Here is a 14,330-nt window from a genome sequence, read left to right as displayed (position 1 = left end):
TGATAGAAAAACAAATCTATATATGAAAAAGATTGTTTTTCTTTTTTTTTTTTCTTTTAGGGCTGCACCCACCGCATATGGAGGTTCCCAGGCTAGGGGTCTAATCGGAGATACAGCTGCCAGCCTAAGCCATGGCTTCAGCCATGCCAGATCCGAGCCATGGCTGTGACCTACACCACAGCTCACAGCAATGCTGGATCCTTAACCTGCTGAGAGAAGCCAGGGATCGAACCTGCAACCTCATGGTTCCTAGTCCGATTCGTTTCTGCTGCGCCACAATGGGAACTCCCTTGAGAAAGATTTTAACAAGACTTTTCAAACTTATATTATTTACACATGATCCTTTTCAACTTGGAAGTACTTTATTAAAGTCAATAAGAAGGAATTAGGAAAACCAAAATATTAATTTCAATACACCTCTCCCAGTGTCATATAAGATGAAATATTTTTAATCTCTTTATGCACTTTAACTGTTATATCAAGCTTCAGAGCTACAAATTTAGGTCATTCAATTCGCAGAAAATGTATAATACATAACCTGACCGGCAAACTCTGTTCTCATTGTCCAGTAAATTAACCTAATCAAACACTCTCAAAAAAAAAAAATCACTATCATTTTTTACTTCAAGTGTAGATCTTAAAATGTGAGCCCCGCACACTTATCTCATTTATGAATTCCCATTCTTAGATAACTGTATAGCTAACTAAAGCAGGGAGTCTTGCTGAGAGTTTAATAGATGAATTAATGAACCACAATTCTCAACTTCTCCATCTGATACTCCTTCTGCTTACCTTTAGTGGGCCTTTCCCTCAGAAAAAAAGAAATTACTTGATAGTAGTCAGAAAATGGAACAGAACATGTGATTAAGGGAAAATTATCATCACTTGCATTGCCCCACTCTACATCTAAGAACATCCTCTTAGAGTTTTTAAATACTTTTCTCATGTAGCTCTTTACCCTAAAAAGAAGTATGTGTGAAACAAAGAAGCATTGATTAAAAGAGGGCACCCAGGAGTTCCCAATATAGCACAACTGGATTGACAGCATCCATGCAGCACCAGAATGCAGGTTTGACCCTGGCCCTGACCAATGGGTTAAGGATCTAGTGTTGCTGCAGCCGCAGCATAGGTTGCAACTGTGACTGGGATCTGATCCCTGGCCTGGGAACTCCATATGCCATGGGAGTCAAAAAAGAAAAATAATAGTGTACCTAAAATTGATATGTTGAAATATCTACCTGTCTTGATGCCTGCATAATTTCTCACATTCCTGTAATGCACCATAGTAAGATACAGAATGGGAGTGAGCCAGACCTTTCTTTCCCAAAGTCAGACAATTTTGAGAGCATACCTATAACCTGTTCTCAGGTTAATTTTATGAGTTTTATAGAATATGAAGATATGGAATTTTATTCACTAAACTATCCATATATAGACACCCAAGTTTGATGTTAATCAGAAAGAAAAAGTTGGGAGTTCCTGTCATGGCTCAGCGGAAACAAATCCGACTAGGAACCATGAGATTTCGGGTTTGATCCCTGGCCTCACTCAGTGGGTTAAGGATCTGGCATTGCTCTGAGCTGTGGTGTAGGTTGCAGATAAGGCTTGGATCTGGCATTGCTGTGGCTCTGGAGTAGGCCGGCAGCTGTAGCTCCAATTAGACCCCTAGCCTGGCCTGGGAACCTCCATATGCTGTGGGTGCGGCCCTAAAAAGACAAAAACAAACAAACAAACAAAAAAACTGTTCTTATTGGAGTTCCTGTCTTGGTGCAGCGAAAGTGAATCTGACTAGGAACCATGAGATTGCGGGTTCAATACCTGGCCTTGCTCAGTGGGTTAAGGATCTGGTGTTGCCATGAGCTGTGGTGTAGGTTTCAGACACGGCTCAGATCTTGTGTAGCTGTGGCTGTGGTGTAGGAAGGCAGCTGTAGCTCTGATTTGACTTCTGGTCCAGAACCTTCATACGCTGCAAGTGCGGCCCTAAAAAGCGAGGGAAAAAAAAAAAAAAAAAAAAAAAAAAAATGGAAAGAAAAAGTGAAGTAGCCCAATATGCTAATATTGCAATAATAGTTACATTATAATAACCATTTTATGCCTTTTATATCCTTCCTTAGCATCTATGGAAATAAAGCTCACACCATGACAGTAATCTCCGTATCATTCTTCTTATATATGATTAATATTTATTATAATATCCTGACAAACATCAAACAAGGTCATTTACTTTGTATACAATTGGTTATTTTAGTCAAGGTATCAGCATGGACCAGATTTTTTGAAAATAAATGTGATCTATTATCCTATTTCATTTTCCCTCAATTCAGAGATAACAACCATTCACCTAATTCATCTTATTTTAGTTTATGTAAATATGTGCCCCAAAACATTCCCACTGCAGCTAATTACTGTAAGAAAACTGCCAAAATCCAAAGAATTTTTTTTCTCACATATGCATACCATTATATATTCACAGGAGAAAAATGCTTCTAGGAGCTTTCAGAGGTTTATATTTCCATATCCTCATGTTTGTAAAGCAATAGTGAAGGTATTATTCCCTTGAATAATGAGACAGTGAAATTCTCTATTGCTTTTTTTGTTTGGGCTTTGTTTTTTTTAATAACTGACCTACTAATGCTATTTTTTTATTTGGACAATTTTTAACTTTCCCAGTTCACTGAACTCTAATTTCATATTTTTTGGCAAAACTACAATGAGTAATCTTATCTCAGTACTGTTATTTCAATGCATTACTTTCTTATTCTTGTTTTATTAGCACAAACAAAACTAAAACCCACATCTTTTCTTTTAATACATTTCTGTGAGTATTGGAAACAAAAATCACTTGTTCCAGGTTGCAAAAAATGAGTGTTTTAAAATAATTTTCTGCTGCTATATATTTATTTTTAAACAACATTGTAATGAGAAGAAGGAGACCTATCAAACCTCAATATATGTGACTTTATTTGTAAATGTGGGCAAGAATCACTCAACATATTTAGGCCTTTTATACTCCGTCAATAAAATTAAGTAACAGGATAATCATACAGCCCCTTAGAGCGCTGATGTTTCTAACGTCTTTTTTTTTTTCGGTCTTGTTTCTTTTTGTTCATTTCTAACTTCTTTGTACGCATTTTTTTCTAATGCATCACTTCAGAAATCTTTCCTGGAACTTATTGTGTAGATAAGTAGTGTTCCATTTACATTATATGCAATTATCAAAATCCTACATTTTTAATGCAGAAAATATAGCACAGGACAAGAAGTTTGGGAGGTATTCATGTTTCTTTTTCTTGAAATTCCCTGGTGCCCAGTCTTCCCTAGTTAAGTGTTCATAATGCTGAGATCTGAAATTTGAATTCATTGCAAAATCAGAATATCTGCAATCTGTAATGTTTGTTTACCCTCATATAACTCAATCTTCCCTCTGCAGTAGATAAGAACTTTCTATGTAGAAAAACCTGCTACTCCAGGAGAGAGCCCAAATGATTTCAAACTTGCAACTTCAGTGCGCTGCATGCAAATGCTATTTCTGCCTCACTCTCTCCCCATGGCCACAGCTTATTTGGGATGCCCTTGCTGACTCCGTGTGCATGAATAAACCATAAAAAAAAAATGTTTTGCTCATTCTAACAGTACTTCCTGCCTTTCCCCACATAAGCCAAGAAATGTTCAGCATAATTTCAAAAAAGGTTGAATGGTGCATGGTCAATTTAAAAACCAAAACCAAAAACTGGACTAGAACTAACACAAAAGGGTAGCGAGTTAAGATTTGGCACAAAGGAAAAAGTTATTTAGGAAAAGACTTCAAAGAAAACAGTAAAATATCTATAGGGTTGATTCTTTCTTGTCCCACATTAAGAACCAATTATTTTGGTTTCCATATATGAGTGAAATCATATGGTATTCGTCTTTATCTTGATTTTTTTTCACGTAGCATAAGATCCTCAATGTCTATCCATGTTGTTGCAAATGGGAAGATACCGTTTTGCTTTTTTTTTATGGCTGATTAGTTTTCTGGTGTGTGTGTGTTTTCTTTCTCTATAAGATATTCATCCGTGGATGGACATTTAGATTTTAATATAATGTTATATGTTAATTATAATTCAATAGAAAGGAAGGGAGGGAGGGAAGGAAGGAAAGGGAAAGAGAGGAAGGGTGGAGGAAGGGAAGAACCAATTCTTCCCATTGCGCTGCATAAAAAAATGGTTTGCTGCCAGCTCCAGAGATTGGAGATCAGCGGGGCAGGGGCTAGAGCAGTTACTATACCATAAAAAAAGAACCCTTTTCCTTTCAAAAGGCAGCCTTATTACAAAATGTATATCCATGACATATGTTTAGGTAATAAAAATATTTGGGGTGTATTACACATAGGTCCATTTACGAATATAATGAAGACATAATACTTTCTGGATTAAAAAAAGAATTATCAAGGCTTTTGCTAAAAGATCTATAAATAGCAATGCTAGAGAGGGTGTGGAGAAAAGAGAACCCTCCTACACTGTTGGTGGGAATGTAAACTGGTACAACCACAATGGAAAACAGCGTGGAGATTCCTTGGAAAAGTTGTAAACTGCCGTATGATCCAGCAATCCCACTACTGGACATAAATAAAGACAAAACTTCCATTCAAAAAATGCATGCACCCATATGTTCATTGCAGCACTATTCATAAGAGCCAAGACATGGAAACAACCTAAATGCCCATCGATAGATGAATGGATTAAGAAGAAGTGGTACATATACACAATGGAATACTACTCAGCCATAAAAAAGATAAAATAATACCATTTGCAACAACATGGATGCAACTAGAGATTCTCATTCTAAGTGAAGTAAGTCAGAAAGAGAAAACAAATACCTTGTTATATCCTTTATATATGGAATCTAAAATATGACACAAATGAACCTATCTACAGAACAGAAAGAGATTCACAGACATAGAGAACAGACTTGTAGTTGCTGAGAGGGAAGAGGGAGGGAAGGGGACAGACTGGGAGTTTGGGGTTAGTATCCCATTTAGAATGGATACTATCCATTTAGAATGGATAAGTGATGAGATTGTACTTTATAGCACAGGGAACTATAGCCAGTTGATAGAATATAAGAAAGGGAATGTGTGTGTGTACACACACACATACACACACACGCCTGGGTCACTTTGCTCTACAGCAGATATTGGCACAATATTGTAAGTCAACTATACTTTACAAATAAAAAAAAACTTTTGCTAAAAGATATAATCTTGTAGCTCATCTGTTTCTGGAATTCCAATATTAATAAAAGAAGCATTAGCCTTTTATCTTTATCCCACACAGACAGTGAAATTGTAATTTTAATTTCGATAGGAAAAGATTTACAAAGACCTCTACATGGGCTTTCATATTGAAATACAATTTTATAAAGTCATTTTAAGAGTTCTTAAGTTATATTTAGAAATAGGTTCCCAGAAGAGTATTTTATAGGACTATGAAAGAAAATATGGGCAAAGGGCACCAGGGTGGGGAGGGCTTGTTATCTAGTCTCTCTCTTATCTTTCAGAGAGAGGAGAGCCAGAAAGGTGAAATGACTTGTTCAAAGTAACACAGCAATAAGACAGGGAGCATGTATTTGCGGATAGTCCTCTCTCACCACGGTTGTTTCTCAACCGCAACTGTGAGTAAATGGTAAAGTCTGAAATCTTATACTTCGTGACAAGTGGATACATTGTGATGTCAAATTTATTCAGCAAAAAAAGACTTTCTGGAATTTACACTATCTTCTCTCCATACTCCTCCTACTGTTCAACCTCGTCTGTCACCTCTCTAATTAACTACCACTATTATATGTCCAGGATGTTTCCAGGTTGTGGTGATGTATAGACCTACCACGTTGAGCACTGAGAGTCTTTAGGGATTAGGGGACTTGTAAAATTTCAAAGCTAAAGTTGGTGGTAAGCAAAAATAGAAACATGTATTTGAGTATAAACTGAAATACACAGCTGTTGAAAATCTAGAAATCCTGTGCAACAAATTTGGAGACTAATATTTACTTAGCCCTAATTTATTTTTGCTCACTTCACACCTCCTGCACTAGATGTTGAGATGCTGAGGCATGATGTTTATGCTATGGCAGCAACTGCTATAGCAGCTCACCAACCCTATTTCATTTTTTCCCTGGGCAAACTGATAGATGGTATTCTTCAGCATTTTTTTTTAAACAATTGGTGATGGGAGGTGGATAAGAGCAGTGTTCTAGTCAATATTATTTGAATAGCAATGACGAGCATTACTTCCAGGTCTTATCCATAACAATACCATGCCACGTGAAATTTTCTGTGCTTTTCCTTTCTTTTCCCCTAGATTGATGAAAAGCAATGAAGATCATGGGAGAAACACAAGATCAAAGAGACGGAGTTCCCGGAACGTCACTTGGAGGGAAAACACCTGTCATAAGAAACACCCATTGTGAGACTTTGATTTTTTTTTTTTGGAGGGGAGACATTATTCCATTGGAGTTTGTGACAATTGCTAGCATTATATTAACTAATATGCTACGTAACTAGTGAGTCATTTTTAATTCATTTTTAATTCTCACCTTGCCAGGAAAAATCCATAAAACAAAATGTTTACTCCCTATTAATCATAATTTATTCAACCAATTCAGATTAAGTGTGATAATTCCCCACCTGAGGCATCTGCCTCCCTGGGATCGGAATTGCCCTCCTTCCCCTATATTGAATATTTATTTGAAAATTTCTACTTTAAATGACAGGCAATCCTGATAGGACTGTGTTATGCTGTGCAAAAGACCCAGCAATGGTCAGAAATGCCAATTCATGTTTCATATCTTCCATGATATCCTTAGCATTTATCAGATCTTTTCAACAACTTAATCAAAAGGATTTTTTTTTTCTTTTTAATGTGGGGATTCCAGTAGTAATGGACTAGAAAGAAGAAATCAATCTTTTTAAGTAGGGAGATTGGGAGTAAAGAGGGCATTTCAGCCTGTAAAGCCTTTCTCTATGGGTAAATACCAACACCAATTCTATATCAAGTCAGTGCAATCTGGGGCAGTACAAATATGCTACTAATTTTTTTCCCTATGGGTTGAAAGTATTCCATGTGTGTTTTATTGGACTCTGTGTTATATCTTGGGATTTTTTTCCCCCACTTAATATAGGTCTCCATACTCACCTGTTTATTACCTTAATATTTTCCTTGTGAACCCTTGGAATTTTAAAGTCTACAAAAATGATCATTAAATAATAAACCATATACTTAAAAGCAAATCTTAACAACTGATTAATCAACCAATCAGTACTTTAGATTCACTGGCTTAGTCTCAAAATTGCTTAATTTAATCATTTCTTTACCCACAGCATAGGAATTTCACTGGGGCTGAGAGCAGAGTCAGCAAGCATTTCCATCTCTTCCTGGGCCAATAATTCTCACTACCTCCTGATTCTGTCTAATAAAACTCTGAATTACTTATACACTATCTAAAGTCTGGGTAAGCCAAAAATAGTTTCACCTTGGGAAAGAGAGCATCTGTATTCTCAGACTTTGGAGATTCTCTGTGAAAATTTTATGCACATACACAGTAATCTTAAAATATTTCTGAATTGATAAAATTTTCTTTAGTCTTGATATTTTGACGCTCAACTCTTGCTTTTAACATTTCTCATCTTTAGGTATATCTATACAATAAGGCCTCTCCACCGTGAATTAAATGTATTGTAATGAGTACAATAAGAATACTCATCAACCACTATATGCTTTAGTAATGAGAAAAAAATTAGAAATTTTCATCCGAATTGAGAAATGTCCAGCCCTACCTTAAATGAGGACAAATAAAAACTTAGGGAAACTGTAAGGATGTAATTACGTGGACACTCTTCTTAGAAACAATTAAATGTAGGAGTTCCTGTTGTGGTTCAGTGGTTAATGAATCTGACTAGGAACCATGAGGTTGCAGGTTCGATCCCTGGCCTCGCTCAGTGGGTTAAGGATCCGGCATTGCCGTCAGCTGTGGTGTAGGTCGAAGACGTGGCTTGGATCTGTCATTGCTGTGGCTCTGGTGTAGGGTGGTGGCTACAGCTCTGATTAGACCACTAGCCTGGGAACCTCCATATGCCACAGGAGCAGCCCCAGAAAAGGCAAAAAGACAAAAAAAAAAAAAGGAAGAAAGAAAAGAAACAATTAAATGTATATTGGAATCTTGACACATGGTGTAAGGATGGGGTGGTAAATTAGTGCTAGTACAAATGAAAATAAAACATGATTAAGAGGCTTCCTTTAAAATGTAAACAATCAGAGGATTATGTCATCCATTTTTGAGTTTAAATGCCTCTGCAAGATAGGTTATGTGAATCATTAAACTACCATGTTCACCAACCATGAGGAAAATTTGTGTGTGGCCAGGTTAAAACTGAAAATGGTACAATTTGAAATCTGATATAGGAAATTGGTATGTATAATTTATTCTTTCTAATATGAGAGGGCATTTCAAAGTAATTTCCTTGGAACATTCTTACAAAACATTGCAAAGGGATTTGGAAATGGAGCTTCTGATAACTATCAAAGAGACCTGGGTTTCTACCTTATAGTGATAACTTTGTTACTGAGAAGCAGTGCTCTATAAATAGATCTACGAGTTAAAATGAAAGGAATAAAAATTAGTGAAAATAAAACAGCTAAGTGGATTTTGTGGGCCTTGAACAGAGATGGTTGTTTCACAGTTTCAGAGCGAAGACTTCATCAGATTTCTGAATTTTCATGGTCTGGTGAATATTCTGGATAGCAACACTCACTTCAATTTTCAGTTTTCAGAGCAGTAGAGGCAGAATAAATCAAGCTTCAAGCTCTACCATATTTTCCTCAATTCTAGTGTTCTTCAAACACTTATGAGAATGTTTTCTCTAAGTCTCAATGAGAGTAATTCTGTGTGGATTGCTAAACATTTCTCCAGGCAATTGGAGTAATATGTGTCTGGGGATGACTCAGAGGGACTCTACCATGTCTCTTAAAAGGAGCTAATTATACTCTTGGGAGATGATAATTACCATTGCAAACTGATCATCTTTAAGGTTTGGAGGTATTTTGAACATTCAAGGAGTCCACATCCTTTCTAATTCATGAATCTCTTCCTCTATAAGGAAATTAGTTCTTCTCAAGGGAGTGCACATTCCTAAAGACAGTTATGAAAGTAAGAATGTCTTTCCTTATATTGCACTCATAATGCTTTTTTTTTTTTTTTTTTGTCTTGGAGCATAAACTTAGAGCCTGTACAATATTTCTTACAACACAATCCTTAAATCAAACTCACCACACTATTCTTAGAAGCAACAACCTTAAGTAAATTTCCTTCCTTAAACCCAAATTGTCTTTTAAAAAATTATATGCCATTCTCTTTATATAGACCTAAACACCAAAAATAATTCTGTATATTGAAAATGGCAAGTGATTCCAACAGAGAGCAATCCCTTTATGTCACATATTTTTGTAAACCCCATAATAACTACTAATGGGCACTTCAGGAAATTTTGAAGTGCTAATTTTATTTTAAGTGATTTTGAACTTTTAAGATAACCAATGACTACAACATTTCATAAAGTAAGATTTAACTCTGTAATTCTAGATTTCTAGTGACATATGCAGAGAAGAACAGAAATGTAAAACTCTTTCCAAATGTTTACACTGTATCTATATCAGTCAGGGTTTTCCAGAGAAACAGAAGCAATGGGAAATATTTTTACTACATGTAAATACACACACACACGTACATGCATACATATACGTTATAGGCTTCAAGTCCCCTTCAAGGAAATTAAACCCCAAAGCCTCTGGCCATGTCTCATTGTAATGTCCCTGCTAGAGAAGGAATGTCACCCATTTCTCACCACACCTCTGCATAACCTCTATATAACTTGTTCCCCATGCAAATAAGGTATCCTGCCCAAGACCAGTCAGAAGATCAAATATGCCCCATACAGAGATCAAACAACACTCAGCCCTTACACATAGCTGGCGGGACTGAGACAGGGGCATGAGAATTGGGGTCCCCAATACAGGGATATAAGGAAAGACCCAGTTGCAGGCAGGGCCAGTCCCTACCCCAGGACAGCCCGCTCTCTCTGAGGGCATAAATCAAAGCTGCTGAACACTGCTACAAACTTGCCTCCTGATTGTGATCCAGAGGCAACCTGCAGAGGGAGTAGTTTTTCTGCACTGTTTGACAGAACAAGGAAGGGACATTAGGACCACCGTATCAAAGAGCTGTAACTTTCAAACTAAGGCATGGTGGCATCCAGAGCCTCTCCAGTCCTGAACAGAATGCTCCTGCCTGGAGAGACCACCTACCTCCATCCCAGAGCAGTGAGACTGCTGGCTCCTTCCCAGGTGCCTCCTCAGCACTTCCTGCTGGAACAACCCCCAGCCAGAACACCTCCACCTCCAAATCTTTGCTGTGTGTGGGCAAGAATCCAGAGATAACACAGAGGGCCCTGACATTCCAAACCATCCTCTGCTACAGACCTGACATATATAGATATGTATACATATATATACACACACGCACACATACACATACTCATACATATATATATATATATATATATATATATATATATATATATGCATACACATATGTATATATGAATGAGAATTTTAAGTTTATTATAAGGAATTGGCTCATACTATTATGGAGGCCTTAAAGTCTCATAATCTGCCTCTGCTGTCTGTGAGATGGAGATCCAGGAAAGCCAGTGGTTTATAAATTCCAGTACAAATCTTGAGTTCTGAGAAACAGGAGAGCTAATGGTGTAAGTCCCAGTCTAGCTCAAGGGCAGAAGGATGATGCTTCAGCTCAAGAAGTCAGGCAAAGAGAGAAAGAGAATTCAGTCTTTCTTTGGCTTTTTGCTCTGTTCAGGCCTTCCAAGAATTAGACAATTGGATAATACTTAGCCCCACTGGTGGAGCAATCTGCTTACTCAGTCCACCAATATAAATGCTAATCATTTCCAGAAACACCTTCACGGACACACCCAGAAATAATGTTTAGTTAAGTATCTGGCTACCTTTTGGCCCAAAGTGACATGTAAAATTAACCATCAGGGTATCCCTCATTTAAATTAGCTTGTTGAGAATGTAACAATCATTGACTGATACACAGCCCGCTACTGACAAAAACTGATACACTGTTAAAAACATGTGTAAGTACTAAGGACCATTTCATAAAGAAATGCAGGATTTTATATTCCCCATTCCATTAGATTTTGTCATGGTAAATTAGGTCATTATTCCAATCTGTGTCAATATTTTAAGGCTGTAACACTCTTACACATATTTACTGTTCTATTACATCATCCGTACCTTTGATATTTACAACATTCTGTGTCATCTATGTTGATGATTTTTAACAAGTGAAAGCAAGAGGGTTATAGAAGAAATCTTATATCACACACTAGAGTAAACATTAAATCAAGGTGCCTTCAACTTGCTATTAAACACATGTAAGTACACTATTCAATTTGAGAAGATGGAACATTTTTGGTGTTGCCCCCAATCCAGATATCTACCCTTGATACACAAAAATCATCTGAGAGTCCTTGTAAAATACCTCAGATACCCTGTTGAAAGCAACACCCTGTTTTTTATAGAATAACTGAAACAAAGTAAATGAGATAGCACATGGGTAAGTAGATGTATGTTGGCCTCCAGTAATCAGCACTCTCTTATCAATGCCCAAATAATGTGTTCTACTAATTCCAGTAAGATTTAGTTGGTGATGTCATCAAGATAAATCATCTACATGTTTATGAAATACTCATCTGCTCATTTTTTGAAACAGGATTATCTTGTATTTATCCTTAATTTTTGTTATTATTTCAGTTACACTTTGGTGTATACCAACCAACCATAAAACTTGGTTGTAAAAGCTCACAATTTGGTAATTTGGGTTGGCCTTGGTAGGACGTTATTCTAAGCCTTTCCTAGGTTTGCTCATATGGCTGATTGAATCTGTATGGTCCAAAATGACATAACTTAAATGTCCAGCAGGTCACTGATGCTATCATCTTAGAAGCCTTGATTCCTTTTCACCTGTCTTCTCTAATAAGAAAACTTTACACCTCAGACCGGAACTCGAACCCATATGCTGGGACTCTAACCCAGCCAACACATAGATTGGGACTTGAACCCACTGTTTTTAAAATAAAATCATACACTTGGTCCCAGGACTTCTAGAAGTTCAGGTTCTGTATGTCTCAGTACAGAAGGAATTCAGCGAGAGGCAAAGTGACAGGTAAGAAGTAGATTTATTGAGAGAGACACAAAGTATGGATTGTCTCAAAAGGTGAGTAGCCCTGGAAGAAATACGGAGAGTAGGTCATCTCAAAAGGCGAGAGGCCCCAAAATATGAGGTGTTTTTTATGGGCTGGGCATAGGTTGATTGGGAGAATTTTTTCAGCTATTTCCAGGAAGAGGTCAGGGTTTCCAGGAATTGGGCCATTGCCAATTTTGGCCTTTTATGGCCAGGCTTGGAATTGTCATAATATGTGTGGGCATATCATTCAGCTAATGTGTTACCATGAGTGTAGTGAAACTCAAGTTCCTCTGGAAGTCAAATCATGCACCATTGTGGGCCTCGTTGGTTCTAACCAGTTTTGGTCATAACCTCAAAGGCTATGTCATTTCTTTTTAAAGGTTGTGCTCTGCCTCTTCCCTCCTTTTTCAATAGGGTATAGATCAGGTTTCTTACATGGCAGGGGTGCCTTTTCAATGTGGCAAGCCCTAATTCACTATCACTTATCAAGTGTCTAGAAATTCACTGTGGGAAAGGGCTACACAAAGATGTAGATAGGATGAGGCTTCACTCATTGGGAATCTTTGATGTAACAGTCTTCTGTGCTCCATGTTTCTTCAGAAATAACCTACAACCATTTTCCAATTTCATTGGTAAACTAATCAGATTCCTACAAAATAATTAAGCTGAGCATAAGTTTTAAGTACTTAAAATATCATGATCTCTACCCATCTTGAGTTTCAAGATAGATTTGAGAGGCATTGTAGGGAATGAAATTGAAATTTAACTAGAGCCAAGATTGCAGAAATAGGGATCTGATACAAATGAAAATCAGTTAATGACCACGTCCTGCAAAGGCCAGTGAGCACACACAAGGGAGACATTATAGTTGCCCCAAATGAAAACCACCTTTGAACCTGGGCATAAACATATATTCTGTTTCAAATAATTGTCATGGAAGCAGTGAAAAAACCCAAATTGAATATAATTGAACCAGGAAAATCAATTGCAATAGATGGCTAGATCTATGAGAGGCATGTTCCTGAAATGGGTAATAGTTTTACTAAGATGAAAATTGACACAGTCGAAGAGATAAGCAACAAAGCAGCAAGAGAGAAATACATCCCCCTCCCCCCTTCTCTCCGCCCCAAGGCCAGGCTGGATATTCTCTAACAGGGAAATTCCAACAGCGATTGTCCTAATCTGATTCACTCTCCCTGTAGGATGCTCTATAGTTACTTCCAAAAGAAATTCCACTTTGCCTTACCAAGGTTTTCTTTTTAAGTCCAAATATTAGTGGTTTTGGCAGAGAAGGCAGAAACAATTAGCAATTAAGCAATTCCTCAGGGAACTGTGTAGGAAAGATTCCAAATGATGACTATATGGTTCAATTTTGTTCACTAGACTTTAACCAGACTTCATTTTATAAAAATGATATTTACTTAGATATTTAACAAATCTTTCTATATGAAGGACAAAATAGCTACAAAAAGTGCATACACATACATACAGTTTACCATCATTTTCTAGATCATTCAGTGATCACTATAATGAAAACATTTGTGGATTAATGGCAAATTTTAGGTTATTTCCTCTAATATAGAGAAACTGCCTAGACTCTTCACTTTTCATTGAAAGAGCAATGGGGAGGAATAAGAAATGAGACATGAGGGACATTGTTGCTCAGAGATGCTACCATTTATATGGGATGTTCAAGGGAACATATTTAAGAGAATCCTAAGGCCAAATGAGGTTAAAACACCAGTTACTTAGCCACATTTTCTAATCAAGAAGAAGAAAAGAGGCAGTGAAGCAAGAAGCAAAGATGCAGATGAACATGTTAGATGAAGGCTTTTGAGGGATAGAAATAGAATAGAAGATGAGAGCAGGCAGTTGCACACAGATTGGGCTGAGGTCAAATCATACATGGAGTAGAAAAACTCACATTAGGTGTGTCAATATAATCATGTCCATGGAATCTATCTGAACTACATCAATGTAGATGAATAAATTACCTCTCACTCCAGCCAATTGCACAGGGCATTATTTGT

The 14,330-nt window shown here is 37.1% G+C and overlaps 1 protein-coding gene and 1 long non-coding RNA gene across 3 annotated transcripts in view; one reads left to right on the top strand and one right to left on the bottom strand.

Moving 5' to 3' along the window:
• LOC146400417 (uncharacterized) overlaps positions 1 to 14,330 on the bottom strand; it is a 467,787-nt gene that overhangs the window by 142,561 nt on the left and 310,896 nt on the right. The gene's annotated exons all lie outside the window — the stretch shown is intronic.
• The window catches only part of LOC146400418 (uncharacterized), a 325,122-nt gene that overhangs the window by 264,827 nt on the left and 45,965 nt on the right, over positions 1 to 14,330 (top strand). The window contains exon 4 of one of the 2 annotated variants that reach the window (XR_014812374.1): positions 6,339 to 6,443. The gene's annotated coding sequence lies outside the window, so the exon portion shown is untranslated. Of the gene's footprint in view, positions 1 to 6,338; positions 8,175 to 14,330 lie in introns of those variants that run through there. The other variant, XR_014812375.1, reaches the window with a different exon arrangement.

The sequence above is a fragment of the Sus scrofa genome, chromosome 8 (assembly GCF_054392235.1).
Source record: "Sus scrofa isolate SSC_HxYL_T2T_F1_AM1 chromosome 8, Sscrofa_HxYL_maternal_Yorkshire_Landrace_v2.0, whole genome shotgun sequence".
Taxonomy (NCBI): Eukaryota; Metazoa; Chordata; class Mammalia; order Artiodactyla; family Suidae; genus Sus; species Sus scrofa.
The sequence above is the reverse complement of the archived record's forward strand: the minus strand, read 5'-3'. Positions and strand labels throughout refer to the sequence as shown.